This window comes from Ceratotherium simum, chromosome 18 (assembly GCF_057802395.1).
Source record: "Ceratotherium simum simum isolate JZ-2026a chromosome 18, ASM5780239v1, whole genome shotgun sequence".
Lineage (NCBI taxonomy): Eukaryota > Metazoa > Chordata > Mammalia > Perissodactyla > Rhinocerotidae > Ceratotherium > Ceratotherium simum.
Window position 1 is genome coordinate 28,684,030 of NC_141917.1, and position 26,308 is coordinate 28,710,337.

The 26,308-nt window shown below is 39.6% G+C and overlaps 1 protein-coding gene across 2 annotated transcripts in view; it reads right to left on the reverse strand.

The window, feature by feature from the left end:
- Positions 1-26,308, reverse strand: part of PRLR (prolactin receptor) — a 156,157-nt gene that overhangs the window by 71,840 nt on the left and 58,009 nt on the right. The window contains exon 1 of one of the 2 annotated variants that reach the window (XM_087443177.1): positions 16,298-16,416. The exons of the other annotated variant lie outside the window; for it this stretch is intronic. The gene's annotated coding sequence lies outside the window, so the exon portion shown is untranslated. Of the gene's footprint in view, positions 1-16,297; positions 16,417-26,308 lie in introns of those variants that run through there. 2 annotated transcript variants of the gene reach the window in all.

Here is a 26,308-nt window from a genome sequence, read left to right on the forward strand (position 1 = left end):
AAGACATGTAATGACCAAATCTGCCTGTTGAGGTTTATGGGCCAGAGATTTAGACCATCATGTCTGAAGCCTTATTCCACACGAAAGCCATATATGCAAAATTGGTAAGTAAGCTGGAATTCCCTTCTGGGCTTTCATCAAAGACACTAAAAATGATTGTTATTATATAACAAGCAAACAGAGGAAGTGATTGGCAAACCAATTATTCACATACACAGCCAGTGTTGCATCTTAAGAAATTCTTTGATTTGCTCTGGTGGGTTGCTGCTTTTGTGATTGTCTTTTTTCCTCCCATTCCTTTCTTAGTAAGGAATTACATACACGCATACAAACGCACAACCATTATTATTTCTGCAAGGCTACAGGAAGCCAGCTGCCTTGTCCCTGTGCAGTCCTTGGACCCAAGGATAATGGTTGCCCATTTAGTTAAGTCTGAAACAATATCCAAATCCCAAGTATCATCCCAGGTTGCTTCACTTACAACAAAGCCTGTTGATGATAAGGTTCCTTGTCTCCAGAAAGAGCCCTGCTGACTGAGTTTAAGATCAATCACACAGAATTGATGGTTCCTTGAATTGGTGTCGATAATAATTTTCTCAGATCCCAGAGGATTTGTTGACACCTTGAAATAACTGCAGTTCACCAAAACTGGATTCTAAAATTTAGGATTAAATAAAATATATGTGAATATATTTCCTACAGCAGATGGAAGGAACAGTTTCCAGGTAGAAGACTCATAGAATTACAGATCTCTTAAGCTGGAAGACTTCTTTGAAGTAAAGGAGTCCAACTTCCTGGTTTACATTTGAGGAAGCAAATATTCTGAGAGCTAGCACTGGAAGCTCAAATAATTTAAGGTATAGAAACTCTTGGAGGCTATGAAAATAATGTCTCAACCATTTTAATGCTAAATACTTCCCAACACATTGTAAACTTTATAGTTATTTCTTCTCACACAGCCCTTCCTATCTTTTACTTATTTACTTACATATTTAGTTCTTCTTTGCCATCATCACAAAGGATTCAAGTTTATGCCCTTTAAGCACGAAGAAAATATTGCTGACTACCAGCAGGAATACTTGTTTTTTGAACTGTTTTCTCAATAGCAGTGAGGGATTTACACTCTTGTCTGATTCATGTTGCAATCAATTCCACTCATTTGTGAAGCTGAGGTAAGGAGCGTGGCCAAGAAACAGAGTGAGGCTAATTTGTGAACACACACAAAAAGAGCACCTCATTAATTTCAGAATATAACCAATTGAGCTAACTGGTTTCACCTCTTTGCTCACAGAAACCACAGCTAAAAATAAACATCATCAACTGTTCATAGCAAGGAAGAACAATGAGCAAGAGTATAAATTATAATACGGGCAAGGCCAAATATTTGTTTAACTAAACTTCTGCTTAAATGGAGGCCATTAGTGGTTAATGACACCTGGGATTTGGATGCTGTTTCAGAGTTGATGAAATGGGTAACAGCATCCTCATTTTTTAAGATGTGAGAACTGAGTCTTAAAAGGATTAAAGAACTTGCAGGAGATCCCAAAGCTAATAAATGCCACTCCCAGGACTTGAAGCCAGGACCAAGGGCTCATTCCACTATACTACAGTAATTTTAGGTGCTGATCTTTGAATAAGGGCACAAAATGAAGTTGAAACAAAAGATAATTCATGATTTTGCAAACTTCTTTCCATCTGTGAATATTAGTGTACCAAAAAACATACACATGTACACAGTTTTACGCATTTCTTACATAGGCAGAACAATACAAGTTCATCTGCCTTCTTATTTGGAAACTTTGTTTTTACTGTACTTCAAATCATCCAGATGCTTTTTTTGACTGTCACTAGTAATATAGTTTATAATTATGTACTGAAAAGCAAAGTAAATAAAAATATTGACTTCATGTCTCCAGCTGCTCAAGCTAAAAAGCCTGGAGTCATCCTTGGCTCTTTTCTCTGTCTCAATACACATCCAATCCATTGAGAAATCCTGTTGACTCTACTTCTAAATGAGATTTAAAAATGCAATCTCCTCTCACTTTCCTCACTGCCCCCGCCTTGGTCTAAGCGATCACCATTAACCTCCTGTTTGGTCTCTCTGTCTCTCTCCTTGCCTCATGCAGTCTATTTCCAACACTGGCCAGTATGATTCTTTTAAAATATAATTTAGATCTTATCACTTCTCTATTTAAAACCTGCCAGTGGCTTCCCATCTTTCTCAAAGTAAAAGTCAAAGTTACTGTAATGACCTACAAGACTCTTCAGAACCTGACCTCCAGGCATCTCTGAAATCACCTCCTGCTGTTCACCACCCCCTTTACTTGTGCCATTCCAGCTACTCTGGTCTCCTTGATGCTCCTGGAACATGTCAAGAATGTTTCTACTTCAGGGCCTTTGCATTTGCTATCGCTGCTGTCTACAATACTCTTTCCTCAAATATCCTCCATGGATTGCTCTCTCAACTCCTTTGAGTCTTTGCTCAAAATTACCACGTGAGGAAGTTCTTCATCAGTTCTGCCCTTTGACACAGGCAAGAAGGGCATCTGTCTTGGATCTCCCACTTTAGAGGGCCCTGCTCTCAATCACCCTTCTCCAATGGGGCAAGGGGTGTGCAGGGCTAAGGGGAGGTGCCTGCTTAGAGTGCACTCCCCTCTTCCCACTTCTGGGGAACATTTTGAGTACTCACAGTGCCCTGCCCCAATGGCCCTGAGCCCACCTCCAAGACAGTGCTTCCAGTGGGCACACTCCTAGGCCTTGAGATGAGGGCCAAGAACTATCTCTTTATGGGGTGTGTGGATGGAACTTGGACTTGTGGGCTGGATGTCCACACGCATGTGTTTGAGAGCACTCATGGAATAAGATCTTGCTGGAGGTGGGAAGAGAACAAGTAGGAGTGGAGAGGAACACTAGCTAGAGACAGAACCTTTCATATTCTAGTGCAGAACTCTGAGAGATGTGAGAATTCCAGATTTGAGCATGGCCTTCCAAGATGTAATGGAGGTATGTTGTCAAGGTAGTAGCACGGTCCGTATTTGATTTCACAGTTTATCAAATATTTAGCCACATAGCATGCAGTCATTCATTTGTACTTTCCCCCCAAGCCCTGCAAATATTAGAGGCATGTCTTGTCTTCCATGACCACTCTCTTTGTAATCACTTCCCTTCTCATGGACACTCCGTATCACTCCTCCTTTCTTTTCATTTATCTCCTTAACACTTATCACCATCTGACATACTATTTGTTTAGTTTACCTTCTACACAGAGAACATAAGCTCCAACGAGGGCAGGAGTTATTTTCTGTTTTGTTCATTGCTATTTCCCTATCACTAAGAATAGCCCCTAGCACATGGTAGACACTCAATAAAGATTTGTTGAATGAATGAATGGTGGATGGCTATCTTCTAATGAGCACCTACTATTTTACATGTGTTATGCCATTTAAATCTAACTAACCCTAGTAGCCTACTATCATAAACCCTATTACTACTTCCATGTTACAGTGTGGTCTCAGGTCACACAGCTTCCAAGTAGGAGAGCTAGAATTTGATCACAGATCTCTCTACCTCCAAAGACCACAGTCTCTCTACCTTATTGCCTTTGGATAGGCAAAGCTCCAAATATTAGATAGAAAATTTACGATGCAAAGATTTCTATTTCATTTGCCTGGCTAGCTGACTCTCTCTTTAAACTCAGGAGACCACTGAATTGACTAGAGACTTTAAAGAATGGTAAAATTTTTCTTTCAGCAATTGGAATTTATTTATTTGCTTCATTTAGCCTGGACAGGTAGAGTATACTAGTTGGGGAAATTCATATAAACGTGGTACTTGGACTGAAAATATTTGGAAGGAGAATAAATATTTTCTACTAGTCAGATATCTTAAAGATGGGCAACTTACACAGTGATTCAAGGTGGGTGTGGGGCAATTATCAGTGGTTCATAAAGTAGCCTGCACTTTGCAACAGAAGCAGAAAATGGGGGAAAAACAGGACTTTGCTGGCTGACTGCTGCCCAGTCTCAGGTTTATTCATAACTGTTTCCTTTTGGTTAGGACCATGAACACTTCATTCTTAGAGGGCCATGTGGACTGTAGGATGAGATATCATGGAAGAATTACAGATGCCTAGATGGGGTTTCTTCTTACCAAAGCTTCCTCAAGTACTGTGACTGCCTTTTTCTCCAAGCATGTCTCATTACATCCCCAATCTAGCTTCTAATTAAAGCCAATCTCATGTTCCAAGAAATAGTCCAGGAAATGTCCTGCCTGAGGGTCCTGTCCCTGGATACATCAACACCAGGCTGCCCCTTTCCTGTAGACTGTCCTTAAAAGCTTTCCTTTTGAATCACAGCCCTTTGAGCTAAACTTTGGAAATCAGACATCTTCTCTGGATTCCAGGGAGACCTTATTTTATCTCAGAAGCTGTTGAGTCCTTCCATGACAGAGTTGTTTATTGTACTATACAGCAATACCAACCTTCCCTACCATTTTTTTAACTTTGCCTCCCTTCCTGAGTTCCATGAATAGCATTCATTCATTCTACAAATATGTATTGAAAGCCTGCCATGTGCTCTGGCTGGAATGAAAACCTGAAATAAAACGTAGTCACGACGTTCACAATGTTTACAGACAGACATAACATGGAAAAAAAATACAATAGCTATCCAGGGACAATGTTATATTGATCGAGCTTTTTGGTGTAAAAGAAATGATATCTAAGGTGGCTTAGACTCAGCTTTCCTCAAAATGTCAAAAACATTAACTCTTTCATCCTTCTGTAAATGGAACTTTATGTAGCTGGGCTGAGGGCAATATCTTGGGTCTGAAATATGCACTTCTTACCAGGTCTTGGGTCAGAACTCACTGGCAGTCCAAATTTGTATTAGTACAATATCTTCTTGACTTTCTATGCAAGACATGGATTTTTTGGGGACCTCATGGATACTTCAGGGGGGCTGAGGTGCAGACACCACCATATCCAGCCTGACTAACCACTTCCTAGTTGATGAGATGTCTCATTTGGGAGAAGACTTGCCCTCTCCCTTAACTGAGCAGAGCTTGGTGGCTCTTAGGGGTTGTTTATGCTACATCCGATGTAAATCCAGAATATAGATCAGGAAGGTGGGCAGAGGATCACAGCATGTCCACAATGGACAGGACTGTGGGCCCTCATTCATCCAAATACCTCATTTGACTGAGTGTGAGGTTCCAAAACCCTCAGGCTTCTATTTTGAGTACACACAGCTTCATCTCTTGAAAGCCAGTGGAAAGCTTGAAGAGGGTGAAGGAAGAACCAGAGGAGTGACATCTTGATGACTTTATTCCCTTTTTTCCTAGAGATTATAATTTCCCTTCCTGAAAAGTTCATCTGTCTTTATATTTTAACATTGTTCTGGGCAAGTTTTGGCAGTCTTTAAAGGGTACCTTGAAAAATACTTTTTTGTGTGTTCTACCTAATACCTCCTTCCCAGCTGAGGAATCCACTGATTAATTTTCACTAAAATATTAATTAAAAATTCATTACTTTCCCATTATGTTCTTGCCATGTTATGAGGCTCTCTCTGTGAGCCAAATATTTGCTAGCTTCATACTTTGGATATTCAGGGAACCTGTAGGTTGTGCTGAAAATGATGGTCGTTTTGTCAGAATTAGGGCAGACTTCTGTAAGGCAGTGATGTTAGTACTGGCATCAAAGTCTTTGTACTGTCTAAATCCTAGCAACAGCAGAGGAAGCTGAACTCTCTTATCTCTCTAGTCTTTGAGCCACAGCAGAGTGGATCACCAGGACCTTGAGCAAATATCACAGTCTAATGCAATTACTGTATGCATGCAGCTTGTGTGTTGCCCTCCTGAACTAGACTATGAGAGTATTGAGAGCAAGATAGGATCTTTTTCATTTGTATTACTTCAGCTCACAACCCAGTGAAAGGAAGGAGAGAAGAAGACCAGGGAATAAAGAAAGATAAAGAAATGGGTGGAGATAACTAATGATTCACCAGGTGGCTTCTGATTTGCTACTGTGTATGAAAACCACATTCTTAGTAAATACAAATGGCAATTTACTAGCATAGTGCACAGCTTTTAGTTTGTGTCTGTCCCACATCCTTTCATTTTCAGAACTTCTTTCGGCTCAATCTACATGATTCTAGTGAGACCAAACAGGTGATCATCTGGCCCCTGCTAGCCAGTCGGAGTATTCCATCCCTCTGGACTCATTGGTAAGTCCAAGGGCGGGCATATGACTCAAGCAGGGACAACTGGGATCCTTTTACAGAGATGGAAATAGACGGGAGAGAAGCTCTTTCCTTTTGAGATTGTGAGCTGCAAGGACCCTATGAGCCTGGAAAAGCTGGAGCACATCTTTTCTTCTACATAGAGAAAGCTTGTCGGAGCATGAAGCCAACACAGATGAAAGCAGAGATAAGAGAAGGGGAAGGAGAGATGATGTTTGCTTGAATCCTGGATACAATTATGTCTGAAGATCAACCCATAGTTTTTCAGACTTTTGAGCTAATGGTATTTATTTTTTTATATATTTATCTTTGTTTGGGTCAGTTTGAGTTGGATTCCATCACTTGCAACCAAAAAGTCTTCATAACTATAAATATTATAATAGGCAACATTGTACTAATATAAGTGATTCTAATGGGGTATCATGTTCGACAATATTGCAAGAGCCATATGAGCTGGTGGCCCTTGGGTCCTTGTACCTCCCTGTAGGGGTCTGGATTCTAGTTCTAATGCTCCCCTCTAGCCCTTCACTCTGTGGTGGTTCCAGCCAAAAGTCACTACTGTGGCAATTAATTGCTTTAGCATCCTTCAGCCTTCTCTCGGCTTCCAGAAAACCTTCACAGCCCACTCTTTTCTTCTGAGGGCACTCCAGTCAAGAAAGCAAAAAGAGCAAAAAGTATTTTTCCCTTAGCTCAGACCTAGTGCACTCATCCAAGTCAGAAAAACCACAGAGATTTTGATTCCTGTTTCACTCTCTTTACTTGTGATTGGTCTATTCAGATTCTCTTTTTCTTCTTGATTCAGTTTTGGGAGGTTGTATGATTCCAAGAATTTATCCACTTCTTCTAGGTTATCCAATTTGTTGGCATATAGCTTTTCATAGTATTCTTTCATAATTCTTTGTATTTCTGTGGTGTCCATTGTAATTTCTCCTCTTTAATTTCTGATTTTATTTATTTGAGTCGTCTCTCTTTTTTTTAGTGAGTCTGGCTAAGGGTTTGTCAATTTTTTTTGGTGGGAATACAAACTGATACAACCACTATGGAAAACAGTATGGAGATTTCTCAAAAAATTAAAAATAGAAATACTATATGATCGCAGCTATTCCACTACTGGGTATTTATCCAAAGAACACAAAATCAACAATTCAGAAAGATGTATGCACCCCTATGTTCATTGCACATTATTCACAATGGCCAAGATGTAGAAGCAACCCAAGTGCCCATCAAAGGATGAATGGATAAAGAAGATATGGTGTATATATATATGGTGTATATATATACACATATATACACATATATATACAATGGAATACTACTCAGCCATAAACAAAGACAAAATTATCCCATTTGCAACAACATGGATGCCCCTTGAGGGTATTATGCTAAGCAAAATAAGCCAGACAAAGACAAACACTATATGATTTCACTCATATGTGGAAGATAAACAAACACATGAAAAGGAGAACAGATTAATGGTTACCAAAGAGGAAGGAGGTGGCGGGGAGGGCAAAAGGCGTAAAAGGGCACATGTATATGGTGACAGATAAAAACTGGACTATTGGTGGTGAACATAATGCAGTCTACACAGAAACTGATATATAATAATGTACACCTGAGATTACACAATGTTATAAACCAATATATCCTCAATAAAATAATTAAAGAAAAAAAACAATAAAACCCCACAGAGTGCATCTGCTTATTCTCAACCAGAAAAAACTAGAGTGTTACCAGAGGGCCGTCCACCCTACTGATGCAAACAGTGTCAGCAGGAGAGAAAGCCCTTGAATTTCAAGGGAATGCTTGGCTGTTATGTTAAGTGAGCAAACAAACCAGGCCTGTCCAAGGAATGGGCCACCGGAGCTCCACTGACCCCAGGAATGTGGCAAAATCCTTGAGGCAATTATTTATATACAAACCCAAATATTTCCTTTCATTGCGAATGTGTAGTCAGTGATCTTAGCAAGGAGTTTTGGGCATTTTCTGTATTTTACACTGAAGCCATGTTAATAAGCAACATTTATACTCTCTTTTGCCCCGTGTTATTAAGTACAATCCAAGACACCAACACTCACCAACAATATAACTGGCACTTGTAGCCGGGTCTGTGTTTGTCAGAAGGAATTCTTCCCCTCAGTCCTCTTCTAAGTGAGCCCTGTGATTTTAGTCATGCCTAGGAGGACTTTTATTACATAAGGCACTTCAGAGATAAAAATGTAAAAGTGACCTAATTTCATAGTCTAATGTGACAGCTCCTCTGCTGAGGAAAAGTGAGATTTGAGGTTCTGGAGTGTGCAATGGAGCCAGAGAGGATGGGCATTACCCAGGACAAAGGATCAATTCCCTCGTGGCCTGAGATATGTTATTCTACAATAGGGTCAGGCAAACTACTGCTTTGGGTCAAATCCAGCCCACCGTGAGCTAGGAATGGGTTTTACATTTTTAAATAATTGAAAAAAATCCAAAATGGAATAATATTTTGTGACACGTGAAACTACGTGAAATTCACATTTCAGTGTTCATTAATAAAGTTTTGTTGGAACACAGCCATGCCTAGTCCGTTACATACTATCTGTGGCTGCTGTTATGGGACAATGACAGAGCTGGGTAGTTGTGGCAGAGACCATATGGCCTGCAAAGCCAAAAATATTTACTATGTGGCCCATGACAAAAATAGTTTGCTTACCCCACACTACAAAGATCCTTCTTCCAAGGAGCTGACTTATATTGCTACCCCTTGCCCGCCATCAGAGGGGCAGAATGATACAACAAAAGAGCAACCTGAGTTCTCATCTTGGCTTCACGCCCAGCTACCTGTGTAGCCCTAGAGAGTGATTTAACTCCTGTAGGGCCTTGCTTCCCTTCTCTTCTTCCTTATTATAGAGCTGATTCCAGCTCTAAAATGATTTGATCTCACAAGGGCCTGATGCTGGTTCAACGGGATGGGCTGGATGGTTTGGATGGCCCTTCATCACCACTACAGATTAGTGCTGGGGAAAGGACCTCTGCAGAATCATTGTTCTACAAAAGAAAACGGTACCACATCCTTAAGAGGCATTCTGATCCCCAAAGTCACAACTCTAGCCACATGACCTTATTTTCAAAACTGTGGCCATATTTACAGAAGCAAAGTGAAGTAGAAAATTGAAGGTAACTGGCTGAATGGTATCCAGCTTGCCAAACGCTTTGTCCTGAAAATATCTGATTGTGGTATAAGTCATAGAAGATACATTAATCCTCTCTGTTGGTGAAGCTCTTCGCTTCATCAGGCAAGCTTCTTTTCATTTTCTGAGGGGGATTGTGCTGACTTGGAATTATCTGGATAAATGCCTAGACTGTCCTCTTGACATGACTAATGAAGATCTGGCCAGAGCCAGCACACCTGGCAGCCAGATCCATGTTGGAAAATCAAACTTGCACAGATGATAATTTTGCAAGTGATTGGTAGATTCTTTTCCTTGTGATCCTCAGAACACTGTTGACCCTAGTCCTGTTCCAAAACTCCTGTGAGAAAGGGAAAGCCTGAAATTTGCCAGCTGATACTTGTTAAAGTCAATTTTTTTAAGACTTTAAAAACCTTGAGCTGCTGTGCTTAGCACCTCATCATATTCTTCTGTGGATGTGATACACACTCACAATAAATGGCTGTCGCTTACCCAGTGAGTCTTGTGCATAAAGAAAAATTCTGGTCATTTAATTATAACATTTGTCACAAGAACTGCCAGCCTTTTATCCTTCCCAGTAACAAAAAGCTTGTTAATGATTGTGGTGAAAAAAGTTCTGTTTACAATTTAAGTGTAGCACAAAATAAAGTATATCTATCTTAGCATCACTATTTTGTAAGTTCCAATTTCACTTTACCTTTCCGATAGGTCACAAGAGACATTAAATTCAAGATTAGCTCCAAAAACAAACCAAAAAGCTCAAGCAGCCCAAATTCATTTTACCCAACCTTGTCTTTAACCAAGGGGGCTTGTTGGCCTCTAAGGTGCATTTTTCATAGTTTTCATCCATGTTTAGAGGAAGTGTATACAAGGATTTTTCCATTCAAAATAAGCAGGAATGCAAAAGTAGCATAAAAATGAATTTCACTGGATTCCTACCTTATGAGACTTTGTAAGAATACTAAGTATATAATATACTTAGTATATTAAAAAAAAAAAGTATATATACACAACTCTTTGAGGAGATTGTTGCTTAGGACTACAGTCTTAGAAGACAACGCTTCTCGAATCAAAGAGGGTCAGAGCTGAGGGGGATCTCAGAGATGAGCTGGTCTAGAGGCTTCATATCCCAGATGGAGAAAGGGAGGTCAGGGAGGGGAGTGACCTGCCCAAGGTGAGCGGCACAGTGGTTGTAGCACTGGATTCAGACTCTCCCTTTCCATATGCCTGGTCTCTGCTTCTACCAGGCAGTGTCCTCTACTCTATCTCCATTTTGACAGCTTGTAATTGAAATGATTAACTATGATTAGGAATTATTGCCATGTGAGTGGGAAGAGAGCACATTGATATATTCCAGTGGACACCCAGAGGGAACATGCCTATATTTTCCACCAGTGGGTCTTGTTTGATCAGACTTTCCTCTGCAATTTGGAGTCCTCTAGTCTTATTTGCAACCCCAACCAGCAAAGCCCTGAGCCTTCTGGCAAGCCTGCCAGAATGACGTGGGATTTGTTTTGCCTGAGCACTGGGACTCATTGTATCCAGATGAACACCACTTCCTGAGGAGGAGCCAGGATGTGAGATAATGATGAAGTGAACTGTGCCTTTAGGCCACATAAAAGAAGAGCTTATATGAACATGAACATGCACTGAAGGAGGGAGGGCTGTGCCTCGTTTAGTTCTGTTCAAGGTTGGCACTGTCAGAGTCGCATTGGTAAAGCAAAGGGTCAGAGACATGGTAAATGCTACCTGGGGATGTATTTGACTACATGAAGCATATGTATTCCTGAAATCTTAATGTAAATTGAATCACACATTTCCATTATAATATCAAAGAAGGTTTATGTTAGTTTCCTAATGCTCTTCAAGTGCCAAAGTTTCCTAACTTTTAAACTTCAAGTTTCTCTGGCTCTAGCATTCCTGAGAAGTTCGTTCATTCATTCATTCATGTCTGCATCAAATATTTACCGATTGCTTACTATGTGGAAGTGTTGTATTAGGGACATTGTGATGAATAGACAGGCTTGGTCACTGCTCAGATGCAACCCAGGTAAATGCAGACACACTGTGCTACCACTTGTCAGGAGTCTCTGGCAATTCATATGCTGCAAATATCTGGCTGGAAGCTCTGCTTATTGAAGCTGAGGTTTGAGATGAAGCTAGAGATATTTTGAGCCATTTTAGTCTGGAGCTAGGACATTTTTGCCTTGGAATAATTCTTCAAAATGGATATGAATTACTGTCCAAGTCTCCTTGGCCACCTCCTTAGTGGATTTACTAAGTACATGATTACTACTCAAAGAACATATAAACCACAGAATGGAAACTTACACAGCCGGTTAACTGATACGTGGGGCTTATGTTCTAGTGGGGGACACAGACCAAAAAAAAATAAACCTGCTGATATAACAATAATGATAGACAATGGTAAGTTCCAGGGAGAAAGTAAATGTGATGTTGTGACACCCAGTGAAGCCAAGGACAGTTTACTAATGGGAGGCCAGGGAAGGGCTCTGTGAGTTTGAACTATGTAAACTGATACATAGGATTGTGGAAGATTCAACTGCTTGAGAGCCAGAGACAAAGCATTCTAGGCAGAGGAAACAGCAAGCGTAAAAAGCCCTGAACTGGGAAAGCACTTGGATTAACTGAGGTATTCAAGAGGCCAGCATGGCTGGAGTATATGGCAAGAGGAGTCTTACAAAAGATTGCGGAAGCGGATAAGGACTGAATGCATCAGGGTCTAGAAGTTTGGATTTTACTCAAAGTACATTGAGAAGCTACAAAGGTTCTAATTAATGATATAGTTTTTTTTTTTTTTAATCATTTTGGCAACTGTGTGTAAGATGGAGTGGAGAGAGAGGATAGAAAGAATGATGGAAGCAGTGGGACCAGGCTTCTGGAGGAGACTATTAGAGGACTAAGTCCAGCTCAGAGATGATGATGTCATGATTACAGTGGTAGTAGCAGAGCTGGTGAGGAGAGGTGGGATTTGAGATATTTGGAGACAAAGATAATAAGACTTGCTAATGGAATGGATATAGGGAGTGGGAAAGAGAGTAATCAAGGATGATTCCTATATTTCTGGGTTGAGTCTTTGGATTGAGGGTGGTCAACTTACTAGGGAAAGCAAAATAAGGAGTCCACTTTGTATGTTATGTTTGAAATGTCCATTAATGGGTGACCTATAAAACTTTCATAAACCCCACATTTCCTGACTTAGTCAGTGTGAGGACTTAGAGACTCAAAGAGACTTCAGTCACAGTCTTTTAATGGGGCAAAAAACTACTCTGGAATGACTTTCTCCATGTTTTCCTTTCTTCCTCCAACCATCACCTTGCCCTCTGCCCAGATCACTCACTGCAGCATCCTATTATAGGAAGAAAAACTAACAAGAACTCAAAGGGGTAAAAACACCAACAATGCACAGCTGCAACCCATGTAGCTGCATAATATTGACTCTCGATTAACCTGTACAAAAGTATGGCCGGAAAGGGCTAAGACAAATGCAGACAATGCTGCTCCATGAGTACTTCAGCAGAAACCAATCCTGCTGGTGCACATGGTATGGAATCACACTCTGAGAGAGGAGAAACCTGGAACTTGTTAATGGTCAGTCTCCTTGGACAGGCTCCACCAGGACAATATTTCCAACAAGACCATTTGCTTGATGGTAATAATTTCCATCCACACATTTCTTAAACACAACTTCAATACATGTAGGTCCATGGTGGGAAATGGTACTGATTAGCATTCATGAATTGCAAATAATAACCCAGAGTTCTGATTGTTGAGATGGAACAAGGTATGCTTTGGGACACTTTAAGATGGAGCCCTCCACCATCATTCCTTTTTTGTTTTTGTCTGGAATAGTTTTTCAGAATGAACATGAATTATTGTCCAAGGCTTCATGGTCATGTCCCACGGTGGATAATTCTAAATAGTCTGGCATGTGCTACAGTTTTCTTGAGTCTTTTCAATTTTGGAATAATTTTCCAGCCACAGTCAGCTCTGTTTTGGATAGCATGGTCTATGTAATGTGACAACTAGATCCTGTAATAACAGTGTTCACAAAAGACACTCTTGGGGAAAATAATTCATGATAATAACTGGGGAATATATCTTGTCTTCTCAGCTGTAAAATCTTGATTGTTCTCAACTTTCTTCCTCTCCCATAATCTATTAGATTTGGTAGTCCACAGAGTTAACCAGGTGATTTAATCAACTTGGATGGGTGAGTCTCTGCGTTTACTTAGCCAAGATCCTGGGATATGTTATTGCATATGTTCAGAGTATTGCCATAAAATGATCTCCCTTCAATCTTGAAGAGAAGTATGAGACAAAGCTCTGAAACTTTGTGTATACAGGCATAAGAAATGGGGTTAAACTTATTCTTAGATAAAGATTCTCAAAACAGGCCTTCAAGGAATACAAGTTGTGAGGCACAAATATAATGGCTATTTTGTAGAACTCTTACAGTCCCTGCAATAAGATAAAGATAACCTCTCTATCAATTGACTGTGTTTGTTTTCCCTTGTGGATTATATTGTTTTTGAGAAATCTTTGGTATCTCAGTATCATCTGGCAGTTTGTGGCTAAGCTTGGCTCCCATCTCACACCACTAAATATATGATAAGAAATAGTGGTTTCTGTCTTTTGTGTATGCTAGAGAGTCTTGGGAATCCATATAGCCTACATTAACGAATGTCTTTGTGGTGGAAAATTCAATGTTATAAAATCCTTTTCCCACCTTAACTCTTGCCAAGATGGAGTAGCCTGTTTCATGCCATTCACACTAACATGCTGCTGAGAACAACTACAAATATATATATATTTGTGTATGTATATATACTATTTGTGATAGTCTATATCTATATATCTATATCTAATCACCAACTCTTTAAAGGCATTGCAGTCAGACAGAGGGATCCAAGACCCCAGAGAGAAGGGAAGTACATTAAGGTGATTCTCACACTGGCCTCTGCTCTTTTCCACTTGAGGCATTTGGCAATTTTTGGAGCAGAGAATAGATGTGGAATAAAATATAATGTACTGAGACTTGAGGCAGTCTCACTAGGCTACGGGCTGCCAAGGTGACTGAGTCTTGAAAGGCAATAACCTAGGAATAAGGGAACCACCTGAACCAAAACCGAGAAAATGCATAGCCAGCATCTCTGAACTAAAAGAATTACTAATAGGAGTTCCACAGGCAGAAAGAACATGATCACAGATGGAAGCATGTAATGTAGGAAGAAGTAAAGATCACCAGAAAGGGCAAACATTGGGTAAATCTAAATAAATATTGACTATTTAAAACAATAACAACAACAATGATTTTAACAATATATGTAGAATCAAAATGTATACCGATAATACAAAAGGCTGGAGGAGTTGTAAATGACATTAAATTGTTGCAAGCTACTTGCATTATCTAGGAAGGGATAAAAGTACCAACTTAAACTAGACTGTAATAGGTGAAAGCATGCTATAATCCTTGGGTAGCCACTAAAAGAATTATAACAGACCTAATTAAGAAGGTAATAAAGAGAATAAATGGAATAATGATAAAAAATTGTTGTTGATCAAAATTTCAAAAAAGGCAAGAAGGGATTTAAAAAGAAACAAAGAATAGATGGGACAAAAGAAAACAAATATTAAGATAGTAGATTCAAATTCAAATAGCTCAGTAATAACATTAAATGTAAATGAACTAAATACTTCAACTACAAAAAAAAAATAAAGACACAGAAAAGATGACAATAAAAGGATGGAAAAAAATACACCATCAAAACCCTAGTCAAAAGAAAGTTGGTATAGCTATACCTAATATCAGATAAAGTAGAATTTAATGCAAGAAATATTATTAGGTATAGCAAGTGACATTTCATAAAGATAAAATGGTCCATCCAGCAGCAAAATAAAAATCTACACATAGCCCCAAAATATTTAAGGCAAAAACTTCCAGAACTAAAAGAAGAAATGGACAAATACATAATCATAGGAGATATTAACATATCATTCTCATATCAGATTAAACATGCAAATAAAAATTAGTAAAGATATAGGTGGTTTGTACAACATGATTAAAAAACTTGACTGAATTGACATTTATAGAACAATATAGCCAACAATGTAGAATGCATGTTCTTTTCAGGTGCACATGGAATATTCAGTAAACAGACCATATGCTAGGCCATAAAAAAATTTTGCAAACTTCAAAGGGTTGAAATCATACAGAGTATGCTTTCTGACCACAGTAGAATTAAATTAGGAATCAATATCAGAGAGGTAACTAGAAAATCCCCAAATGTTTGTAAATTAAGCAATATATGTACTTTTAATAAACCCATAGGTCTAAGAAGAAATCACAATGGAGGAAGAGGAAGTCAAGATGGCGGCGTAGGCCGCCAGGTGAGACTCTGAACTCACCTCCTCCGGCGCACACAGCCAATTTACAACTACTCGTGGAAAAATTACCCCTGAGACAGAACTGAAAACTGGATAAGAGGAACTCCTGCAACAACGGACGATCCTAACTGAGGTAGAAGAGGCAGAAACTCCCTTCCGGAGAGGAAAAATGCTGCCTTCACAAGCCGCAGCGCCTCACGGCCACCCGGGAGCAGCCCACAGGTACGTAGCCTCCCTGAAGGAGCGGGCCTCTGAGCCAGGGAGCGCCCCCGTGGGGGTATTTTGTGGACCCAGTACAATCGAGATGAGTGGCAGGATATCTGACTTTGCCTGCTACTAAAACATTGGGGAGTACCCCCAGAAAACCCGGTTCACAAAGAAATTAAAACCGGTTCTTAAAGGGCCCACGTGCAAACTCACCCGTTTCAGAAAGCAACCTAAAATCACCAGAAAGAAAGGTGCACAGTGCTTTGGTGAAAAGAGACTCACCTGATAGGCCCTGTGTGCTTCTCGGTGAGAGGTGAGACCTCTCCAGGGACTGGGACATTGGCGGCGGCCATTGTTGTGGCCTGGTGTGGGTGTGCTGACACAGACGCCATTGGAGTTCTCCCTGGGGCCTGCTAGCCCAGGTCTGCCCCACCCACTAGAGCACCAATTTAATCCAGCTCAGCCAGGGCAGGCAGCCCACCCTAGAGACTGGCCCCACCCAACAACAAGCCCTCAGGCAACTTGTGAGCCTGCATAGATTGGTGACTGGATTCTCTGCAGCCTGGTGACTGAGCCCACTTCAATGGGGCAGGGTGTACACTGGAGTGGGTGGAGAGTGTGGGGCGGTGGTGGAGTGTGTGGGGCTCCCGCCATGGAGAGACTGGGTCCACTTTGGGAGGTCGGGGAGCAGACACGGGGCAGGACTGTGTTGACTGTGTGTGTGGACCTGCGGGTGGCAGGGCTTGTCACCTGCAGACTTGTGCTTCTCAAAGACCCACATAGGGGATTTGCCCCACCTTCCAAAGCCTGAAACAATTGGGTGCTCCCATGCCTGAGGCCAGCCCCATCCAGCTGCAATCCTCAGAGAGCTGACAAGAGACCTAAAGCTGGAAGCTTATAGCAATTGAAAGGCCCTGAGCCTAACAACCTGCCAAGCTGGGGGCCTACTCACTTAAAAGAAATACTGCCACACAAATGTGGTATTAGAACTTGCAGCCAACTGTGCTGGGGCTCCCCAAACCTGATAAAGAGACTGAAGTGCCCACAACAACTACAAGCAACTGAGCATTACAACAGCTGGCCAGGAGCATAACTCGGCCAACCTGGGTACCTATAGGGAGAGCAAACAGGCCACAACAGAAGGACACATGTAGCCCACATAGGGCTCACCCCTGGAACATTGAGAACCGAGGGAAGCACATGGCAGGCCTCCTAAGCCATCACTTACATAAGGTCACCTATCCAAGAGCAGGAGATGTAGCTGACCTACCTAATACGTAGTCACAAGCACAGGGAAAAAGGCAAAATGAGGAGGCAAAGGAATACGTTCCAAGTAAAGGAACAGGACAAAACCCCAGAGAAGGAACTAAGTGAAACAGAAATGAGCAACCTGCCTGACAGAGAGTTCAAACTAAGAGTGTTAAGGATGCTCACTGATGTGGGGAGAAGAATAGATGAACTCAGTGAGAATGTCAACAAAGAAATGGAAGATATAAAAAAGAACCAATCAGAAATGAAGAATACAATACTGGAAATGAAAAATTCACCAGAGGGACTCCAAAGCAGAGTAGAGGATACAGAAGTACGGATCTGTCAGCTGGACGAAAGACTGGAAGGAATTACCCAAGCTGAACAGGTAAAAGAGAAAAGAATTAAAAAGAGTGAGGACAGTCTAAGGGACCTCTGGGACAACATCAAGCGCACTAACATCCATGTTATAGGTGTCCCAGAAGGAGAAGAGCGAGACAAAGGGGCAGAGAATCTATTTCAAGAAATAATAGATGAAAACTTCCCTAACCTAAGGAAGGAAACAGACATCCAGGTACAGGAAGCACAGAGAGCCCCAAACAAAATAAACCCAAAGAGGCCCACACCAAGACACATCATAATCAAAATGTCCAGAATTAAAGATAAAGAGAGAATCCTAAAAGCCACAAGAGAAAGTCAAGTTACATACAAAGGAAACCCCATAAGGCTATCAGCTGACTTCTCAGCAGAAACCTTACAGGCTAGAAGAGAATGGCATGATATATTTAAAGTGCTAAAAGGAAAAAACTTACAGCCAAGAATACTCTACCCAGCAAGGTTATCATTCAAAATGGAAGGAGAGATCAAAAATTTCCCAGACAAGCAAAAATTAAAGGAGTTTGTCACCAAGAAACCAGTGCTACAAGAAATGTTAAAGGGACTGATTTAAGGGGAAAAGAGAAGACCACAAATAGGAAAAATTATCTATTTCCATGATAAGAGAGTAATGGATACAAATGCACAAAAAGAGGTTAGATATGATATCAAAAACATAAAATGAGGGGGGAGGGGAGTTAAAGAGTAGAGCTTTCAGACAGAGGTTAAACTAAAGAGACCATCAATTCTGTATAGAAGAAGAAAGGAACGGAGAAGGACTACTAAAACACTGAGAACAAAAAAGTTAAAAAATGGCAGTAAGTACATACTTATCAAGAGCTACTTTAAATGTCAATGGACTAAATGCTCCAATTAAAAGGCATAGGGTGGCTGACTGGATAAAAAAACAAGACCCATATATATGCTGCATACAAGAGACACACTTCAGACCTAAAGACACTCACAAACTGAAAGTGAAGATATGGAAAAAGATACTCCATGCAAATGGCAATGAAAAGAAAGCTGGGGTAGCAGTACTCATATCAGACAAAATAGACTTTAAAACAAAAACTGTAAAAAGAGACAAAGAAGGGCATTACATAATGATCAAGGGAACAATCCAACAAGAGGATATAACACTTGTAAATATCTACACACCCAATGTAGGTGCACCTAAATATATAAAGCAATTATTAACAGACATAAAAACAGAAATAGACAGTAACACAATAATAGTAGGGGACTTGAACACTCCACTTACACCAACAGATAGATCATCTAAACAGAAGATCAATAAGGAAACATTGGCCTTAAATGACGCACTAGAACAGGTGGACCTAGTAGAGTAGATATATACAGAGCATTCCATCCAAAAACCAAAGAATACACGTTCCTTTCAAATGCACATGGAACATTCTCCAGGATTGATCACATATTAGGCCACAAAACAAGTCTCCATAAATTTAAGAAGATTGAAATAATACCAAGCATCTTTTCTGACCACAACAGTATGAAACTAGAAATCAACTATAGGAAGAAAATCAGAAAAGCCACAAATACATGGAGATTAAACAAAATGCTATTGAACAACGAATGGGTCCACAAAGAAATCAAAGATGAAATCAAAAACTACCTGGAGACAAATGAAAATGAAAATACGACATGCCAGAATTTATGGGATACAGCAAAAGCAGTTCTAAGAGGGAAGTTTATAGCAATACAGGCCTATCTCAACAAACAAGAAAAATCTCAAATAAACAATCTAATAATGCACCTAAAGGAACTGGAAAAAGAAGAACAAACCAAGCCCAAAATCAGTAGAAGAAGGGAAATAATAAAAATCAGAGCAGAAATAATAAATGAAATAGAGACCAAAAAAAAAAAAAAAAAAAAAGAAAAAAATTAATAAAACCAAGAGCTGGTTCTTTGAAAAGATCAACAAAATTGACAAATCTTTAGCTAGACTCACCAAAAAAAAAAAGAGAGAAGGCACAAATAAGTAAAATTAGAAATGAAAGAGGAGAAATTACAACAGACACCTCAGAAATACAAAAGATTATAAGAGAATACTATGAAAAGCTATATGCCAAACAATTCGACAATCTGGAAGAAATGGATAAATTCTTAGAATCATACAACCTTCCAAAACTGGATCAAGAAGAAGTAGAGAATTTGAATAGACCAATCACCAGTAAGGAGATGGAAACAGTAATCACAAACCTCCCCAAAAATAAAAGTCCAGGACCAGACAGCTTCCCTGGTGAATTCTACCAAACATTCAAAGAAGACTTAATACCTATCTTTCTCAAACTCTTCCAAAAAATTGAGGAGGGGGGGAAGCTCCCTAACTCATTCTATGAAGCCGACATTACCCTGATACCAAAACCAGACAAGGATAGCGCAAAAAAAGAAAACTACAGGCTAATATCACTGATGAACATCGATGCAAAAATCCTCAACAAAATACTAGCAAATTGCATACAACAATATATTAAAAAGATTATACACCATGATCAAGTGGGATTTATTCCAGGTATGGAGGGATGGTTTAACATTCGCAAATCAATCAACATGATACACCACATTAATAAAATGAAGAATAAAAATCACATGATCATCTCAATAGATGCAGAGAAAGCATTTGACAAGATACAGCATCCATTTATGATAAAAACTCTGAATAAAATACCGTATGATTTCCTTCATTAAGTAGTAGATAATAACAACAATAAACAAACACATAGGGACAGAGATTGGATTGGTGGTTACCAGAGGGGAAGGGGGGAGGGAGGAGGGTGAAAGGGATAATTCGGCACATGTGTGTGGTGATGGGTTGTAATTAGTATTTTGGTGGTGAACATGATGTAATCTATGCAGAAATAGAAGTACAATGATGTACACCTGAAATTTTTACAATGTTATAAACCAATGTTACTGCAATAAACAAAAAATTAAAAAAAAAAAAAGAAATCACACACACACACACAAAAATGGGTATAGAAGGAAAGTACCTCAACATAATAAAGACCATATATGAGAAACCCACAGCTAATATCCTCCTCAATGGTGAAAAACTGAAAGCTATCCCTCTAAGAACAGGAACCAGAGAAGATGCCCACTGTCACCACTCCTATTTACCATAGTACTGGAAGTCCTAGCCAGAGCAATCAGGCAAGAGAAAGAAATAAATGGGATCCAAATTGTAAAGGAAGAAGTGAAACTCTCACTATTTGCAGATGACATGATTTTATATATAGAAAACCCTAAAGAATCCACAAGAAAACTTTTAGAAGTAGTAAACGAATATGGTAATGTTGCAGGATACAAAATCAACATACAAATATCAGTTGCATTTCTATACATTAACAACGAAGTAGCAGAAAGAGAAATTAAGAATACCATCCCATTTACAATTGCAACAAAAAGAATAAAATACCTAGGAATAAACTTAACCAAACAGGTGAAAGAGCTGTACATGGAAAACTATAAAACATTGCTGAAAGAAATTGAAGAAGACACAAAGAAATGGAAAGATATTCTGTGCTCCTCGATTGGAAGAATTAACATAGTTAAGATGTCCATACTTCCTAAAGCCATCTATAGATTCAATGCAATCCCTATCAAAGTTCCAACAACATTTTTCACAGAAATAGAACAAAGAATCCTAAAATTTATATGGAACAACAAAAGACCCCGAATAAGTAAAGGAATCCTGAGAAAAAAGAACAAAGCTGGAGGTATCACACTCCGTGATTTCAAAATATACTACAAAGCTATAGTAACCAAAACAGCATGGTACTGGCACAAAAACAGACACACAGATCAATGGAATAGAATCGAAAGCCCAGAAAGAAACCCACACATCTATGGACAGCTAATCTTTGACAAAGGAGCCAAGAACATACAATGAAGAAAAGAAAGTCTCTTCAACAAATGGTGTTGGGAAAACTGGACAGCCACATGCAAAAAAATGAAAGTAGACCCTTACCTTACACCATACACAAAAGTAAACTCCAAGTGGATTAAAGACTTAAATGTAAGACCTGAAACTATGAAACTTCTAGAAGAAAACATAGGCAGTACACTCTTCGACATCGGTCTTAGCAACATATTTTCAAGCACCATGTCTGACCAGGCAAGAGAAACAATAGAAAAAATAAACAAATGGGACTACATCAAACTAAAAAGCTTCTGCACAGCAAAGAAAACCATCAACAAAACGAAAAGACAACCTAACAATTGGCAGAAGATATTTGCAAACCATACATCTGATAAGGGCTTAATCTCCAAAATATACAAAGAACTGATGCATCTCAACAACAAAAAAACTACCAACCCAATCAAAAAATGGGCAAAAGACCTGAACAGACATTTCTCCAAAGAAGATATACAGATGGCCAACAGACACATGAAAAGATGTTCAATATCATTAACTCTCAGGGAAATGCAAATCAAAACTACAATGAGATAGCACCTCACGCCCGTCAGAATGGCTATAAATAACAAGACAGGAAACAACATGTGTTGGAGAGGATGTGGAGAGAAGGGAACTCTCATACACTGCTGGTGGGAGTGCAAACTGGTGCAGCCACTATGGAAAACAGTATGGAGATTCCTCAAAAGATCAAGGATAGAACTACCATATGATCCAGCTATTCCACTGCTGGGTATTTATCCAAAGAACTTGAAAACACCAATGCATAAAGATACATGCACCCCTGTGTTCATTGCAGTGTTATTCACAATAGCCAGGACTTGGAAGCAACCTAGTGCCCATCAAGGGATGAATGGATAAAGAAGATGTGGTACATATACACAATGGAATACTACTCAGCCATAAGAAACGATGAAATCCAGCCATTTGTGACAACATGGATGGACATTTAGGGTATTATGCAAAGTGAAATAAGTCAGAGGGAGAAGGTCAAATATCGTATGATTTCCTTCATTAAGTAGTAGATAATAACAACAATAAACAAACACATAGAGACAGAGATTGGATTGGTGGTTACCAGAGGGGAAGAGGCGAGGCAGGAGGGCAGAAGGGATAATTCGGCACATGTGTGTGATGGGTTGTAATTAGTATTTTGGTGGTGAACATGATGTAATCTATGAAGAAATAGAAGTATAATGATGTACACCTGGAATTTATACAATGTTATAAACCAATGTTACTGCAATAAACAAAAAGTTAAAAATAATAGTCACAAACCAAAGTTCAGACAACAGTTATTATCAACAGGAAAGTTGTTTCTACAGAGTTTTTTTATTAGTTATATTTTAATCCCTTTATGACAGTTATATTTATTGGCAAGAAAAAAAAGGCCATTTAAAGAATAACTTGCTGCCATCTCTTTTGCATGTTAAGAGAGAGCAATAAACTCTTAGTAGTTTATTAACAAACTCTTAGTAGTGAAGATGATAATTTATGAAGAGTTGACAATGGATCTTAAGTAACAAAAGGTGAAGTAGGCTATTGCCTTTCTCAAAGTAAAATGTAAACAAAGAATGAGCTGAATCACTTTATTTAATAGATAAAATGGATGTTGAGTTTCTGAGACAACATAAAACTAAAGGAAAGTGAAGATTTGAGTAAAACTCTATATTTATGTGGAGGGAGAGAGAGAAGGAGGAAGAAGGAGAGGGTAAAGTCTACAGGAGGACTGACTCAGGGGAACGTTACCTATGGTGCACAATGACTACAGTTTTATATCATAGTAAAATGTAACCTTTTTGGTAATATATTAGTTTTATTAATGCCATTTCAATAAATGTCTAATAAGAACAATAATTCTTGGGGTTCTGTATTGTAAGCTAATAAAAAGAAATGAGATGGTGAGTCTGAAGTGGGCCAAAAGGGAAAATGGCAGACACAGGAGCCAAAAGTAGGTGACAGTGAGCAAATAGGCTGCAGTACATGTAACAAGAGAACAGAAATCCCTCAGAATAAATAGCGACTCTCTGGGCAATAGAACAAAACTCCCCTAGAATTCTGAAGGGATATTTTGTGGGACTTCCCAAAGTTATAATATGGTGACATGAGGGATATTTTTGGATCATAAAAATTATTCAAAAGCTGAAAAAAAAAAAGAAATCACAATGGAAATTAGAAAATATTTGAACTGAATTATAATGAAAATATTTCATTCCAAGAGAAGCAATGAAAAGACTAAGAAATATTTGTCCTTTGTGAAAGAAAAATATGGCAGAATTGAGTAGCCCTGGGAGTATGAAGATCTTGTTTGATTTGTGGTGTGGCTACATCACGGATTGCACATACTGCAGATTTGATAAAATGAAGCTACAAGTTCCAATTTTACATTTCCCTTTATTCACTTGATAAATAATATTGATATAGGACTTTAATATGAGCCCACAAGTTCATCCTCTGTTCATATCCTGATTAGGCTGTCAGTGAATCAGGATCCCACACCGCAAATCCTGGAAAGCAGGATCTTCATGAAGCTCTGGATGATTCCAGGGGCAGAATAAATTCTTTTTCTAAAGTGCTTAACCGAGAACCCTTCATTGAATGATGATTAAGAACCCAATTCTAGTGGGTGGTGGTACATCAATAATTGATTAGAGGCTCCTAATCAGGCTGATTTTCTGCAGTAGAATTGTAGCTAGTCAGTTTCCTATTAGTTTGAACAATGCTAAGTTTTGTACAGGCTTTTCTTTCAGCAACAACAACAAGGAATTGAATGATCTAAGGCAGGATATGAATGCTTGTCAGATGGAGATTAGTAGTGTATTCGAGTCTCTACCTGACCATTTAGCTCTACTATCCATAATCTAAGTGTGTGTAGCTTGTGGAAAGATCTTATTTTATTAGATATTCAAGGTCTTCTTTATTAGTTTATCAGTAAGGCAAAAATATAGTTCATGTTTATAAGTATCTTGGTGTGGTAGTTGGGCCAATATAAAAATATTAATTTCTGCACGCCAGCTTTTGGTTCCTCAGAATGGTCCAGGAAATCTCAAGAAAATGCCTTTGGAACAGTGGGTGTTCTAATGACGTAAGTTAATATTGAAGACATGAATTCATGATAGTGTGAAACGGATCACTACCAAGAGCTTAACCACCAAGGGGCCATGTTTCACATTCCCCCACGGCATTAACAGAATGTCTTATCTTACCATTGCGATCTCGGGGGCTGTGTGGTCACTGCAACACCTTTAGCAATGATCTTTATGAGGAAATATTGTGGAACAACTCTAATCAATTACTGATTTACCACCATCCACTAGAAATAGCTTCCACCTTGTTTCTTACCCTAGACTTTCTGAATTATCACACAACTCTTAGACATCACTTAATATTCACTGACTAACCAAAACATCAGGTGGTATGGAATGTGCTCTACTTCCATACACCACGATCTCTCAAGGTGGCCATTTGCTTGCATAGTATGCATTTATCATTCTTAAATGGAAGCAACTTGGGGCCTTGCTCCGAATTTATCTATAGCGTGAGTTTCCCATGCACTGCTTACTGTTTTGGTACTAGGCTTGGTTTCTGTGATGGGGAGAGTATTCTTTTAGATGCTGCCACTTAATTTCCCATGGCAGGGCATTACAGAATCCTTCTAAGGAAAGAAGCTTCACGGAGGTTTATAAAAATGCAAATTTTGGCTCAGTCAAGAGGTTCCACTGAGAACACATAATTGTGATCCTATAATGCATCATTTAAGAAATCACCCAAATTGAAATGATGGGATAGATGCTATGTACTGCAATATAAACAGCAGTGTGTATGCTGTGGATTTTGATTGCAAAATTTGAATCCAAGGAGAATAACTGATCATGCTGGTGAGACTATGCTTCAAGCATCATTAGAAGTTCACCAAATGCATTGAGTGAAGCGGACCACCATGAGGCCTAGACTTACGCAGGTGGACAGTCAGGAGCAGAGGATAGTCAGGAGCAGAGGACTTACATACTCAATAAGTTATGTCAATATTGAAAGCAAACTATTTTCTTTTTGCCCAACCACAACAATCAGGTTAACACGAGGAAAGGAGGAGCTGAGGTGGCTTTGAGGAGTGAGCTCCTAAAATATCTAAACTGATGAGGAGGTAACAGCATTAGTCATATGGCTGCGAACTTGGAGACCTGCTGTGCGGAATGTTTTCCTCTGCCCCTCCCCACTGAATGCTAACCCCCCACTCCTTCCTGCTCTGAACTATATAGATTGCATCCATGGATCTCTTGCCTTCTGACCTCCAGGGTGAATTTGGCCCACGGGAGCCTTGACAGGGGAGGGAGGGGAGGAGTGTGGTTGGGGCATTCATCCCCCTGCTGCTTTGCTGTGAGGTCACCTTGGGCTGACTGAAGGTTGCTGCTTCCCTGAAAGTGGCCTTGTCTACCCAACTCTCCTTGTGGAGTTGAGGTAACTGCTCCCACCCCTCGCCCCTTCAGTGTAGGGTGGTCCTGCAGTTGCTAGCCCTGAGATTGAGTTCTGTGGGTTAGAATACTCTGCTCACATCTTTGTAAAGAGTTTCATTATCAAGCCCTTCTCAAATTGCCCTGTTCCCTGGAGGGACCCTGCGCTGTGGGGACCCTCCATCCTCCTCACAGCTCCTGCAGGGGCGTGAGGTCTCTCTCCTTACCCTGATGGATCCTGCTACCGCTGACAAGCAGTGGAGACTTACTGTCTGTTTTTACTGC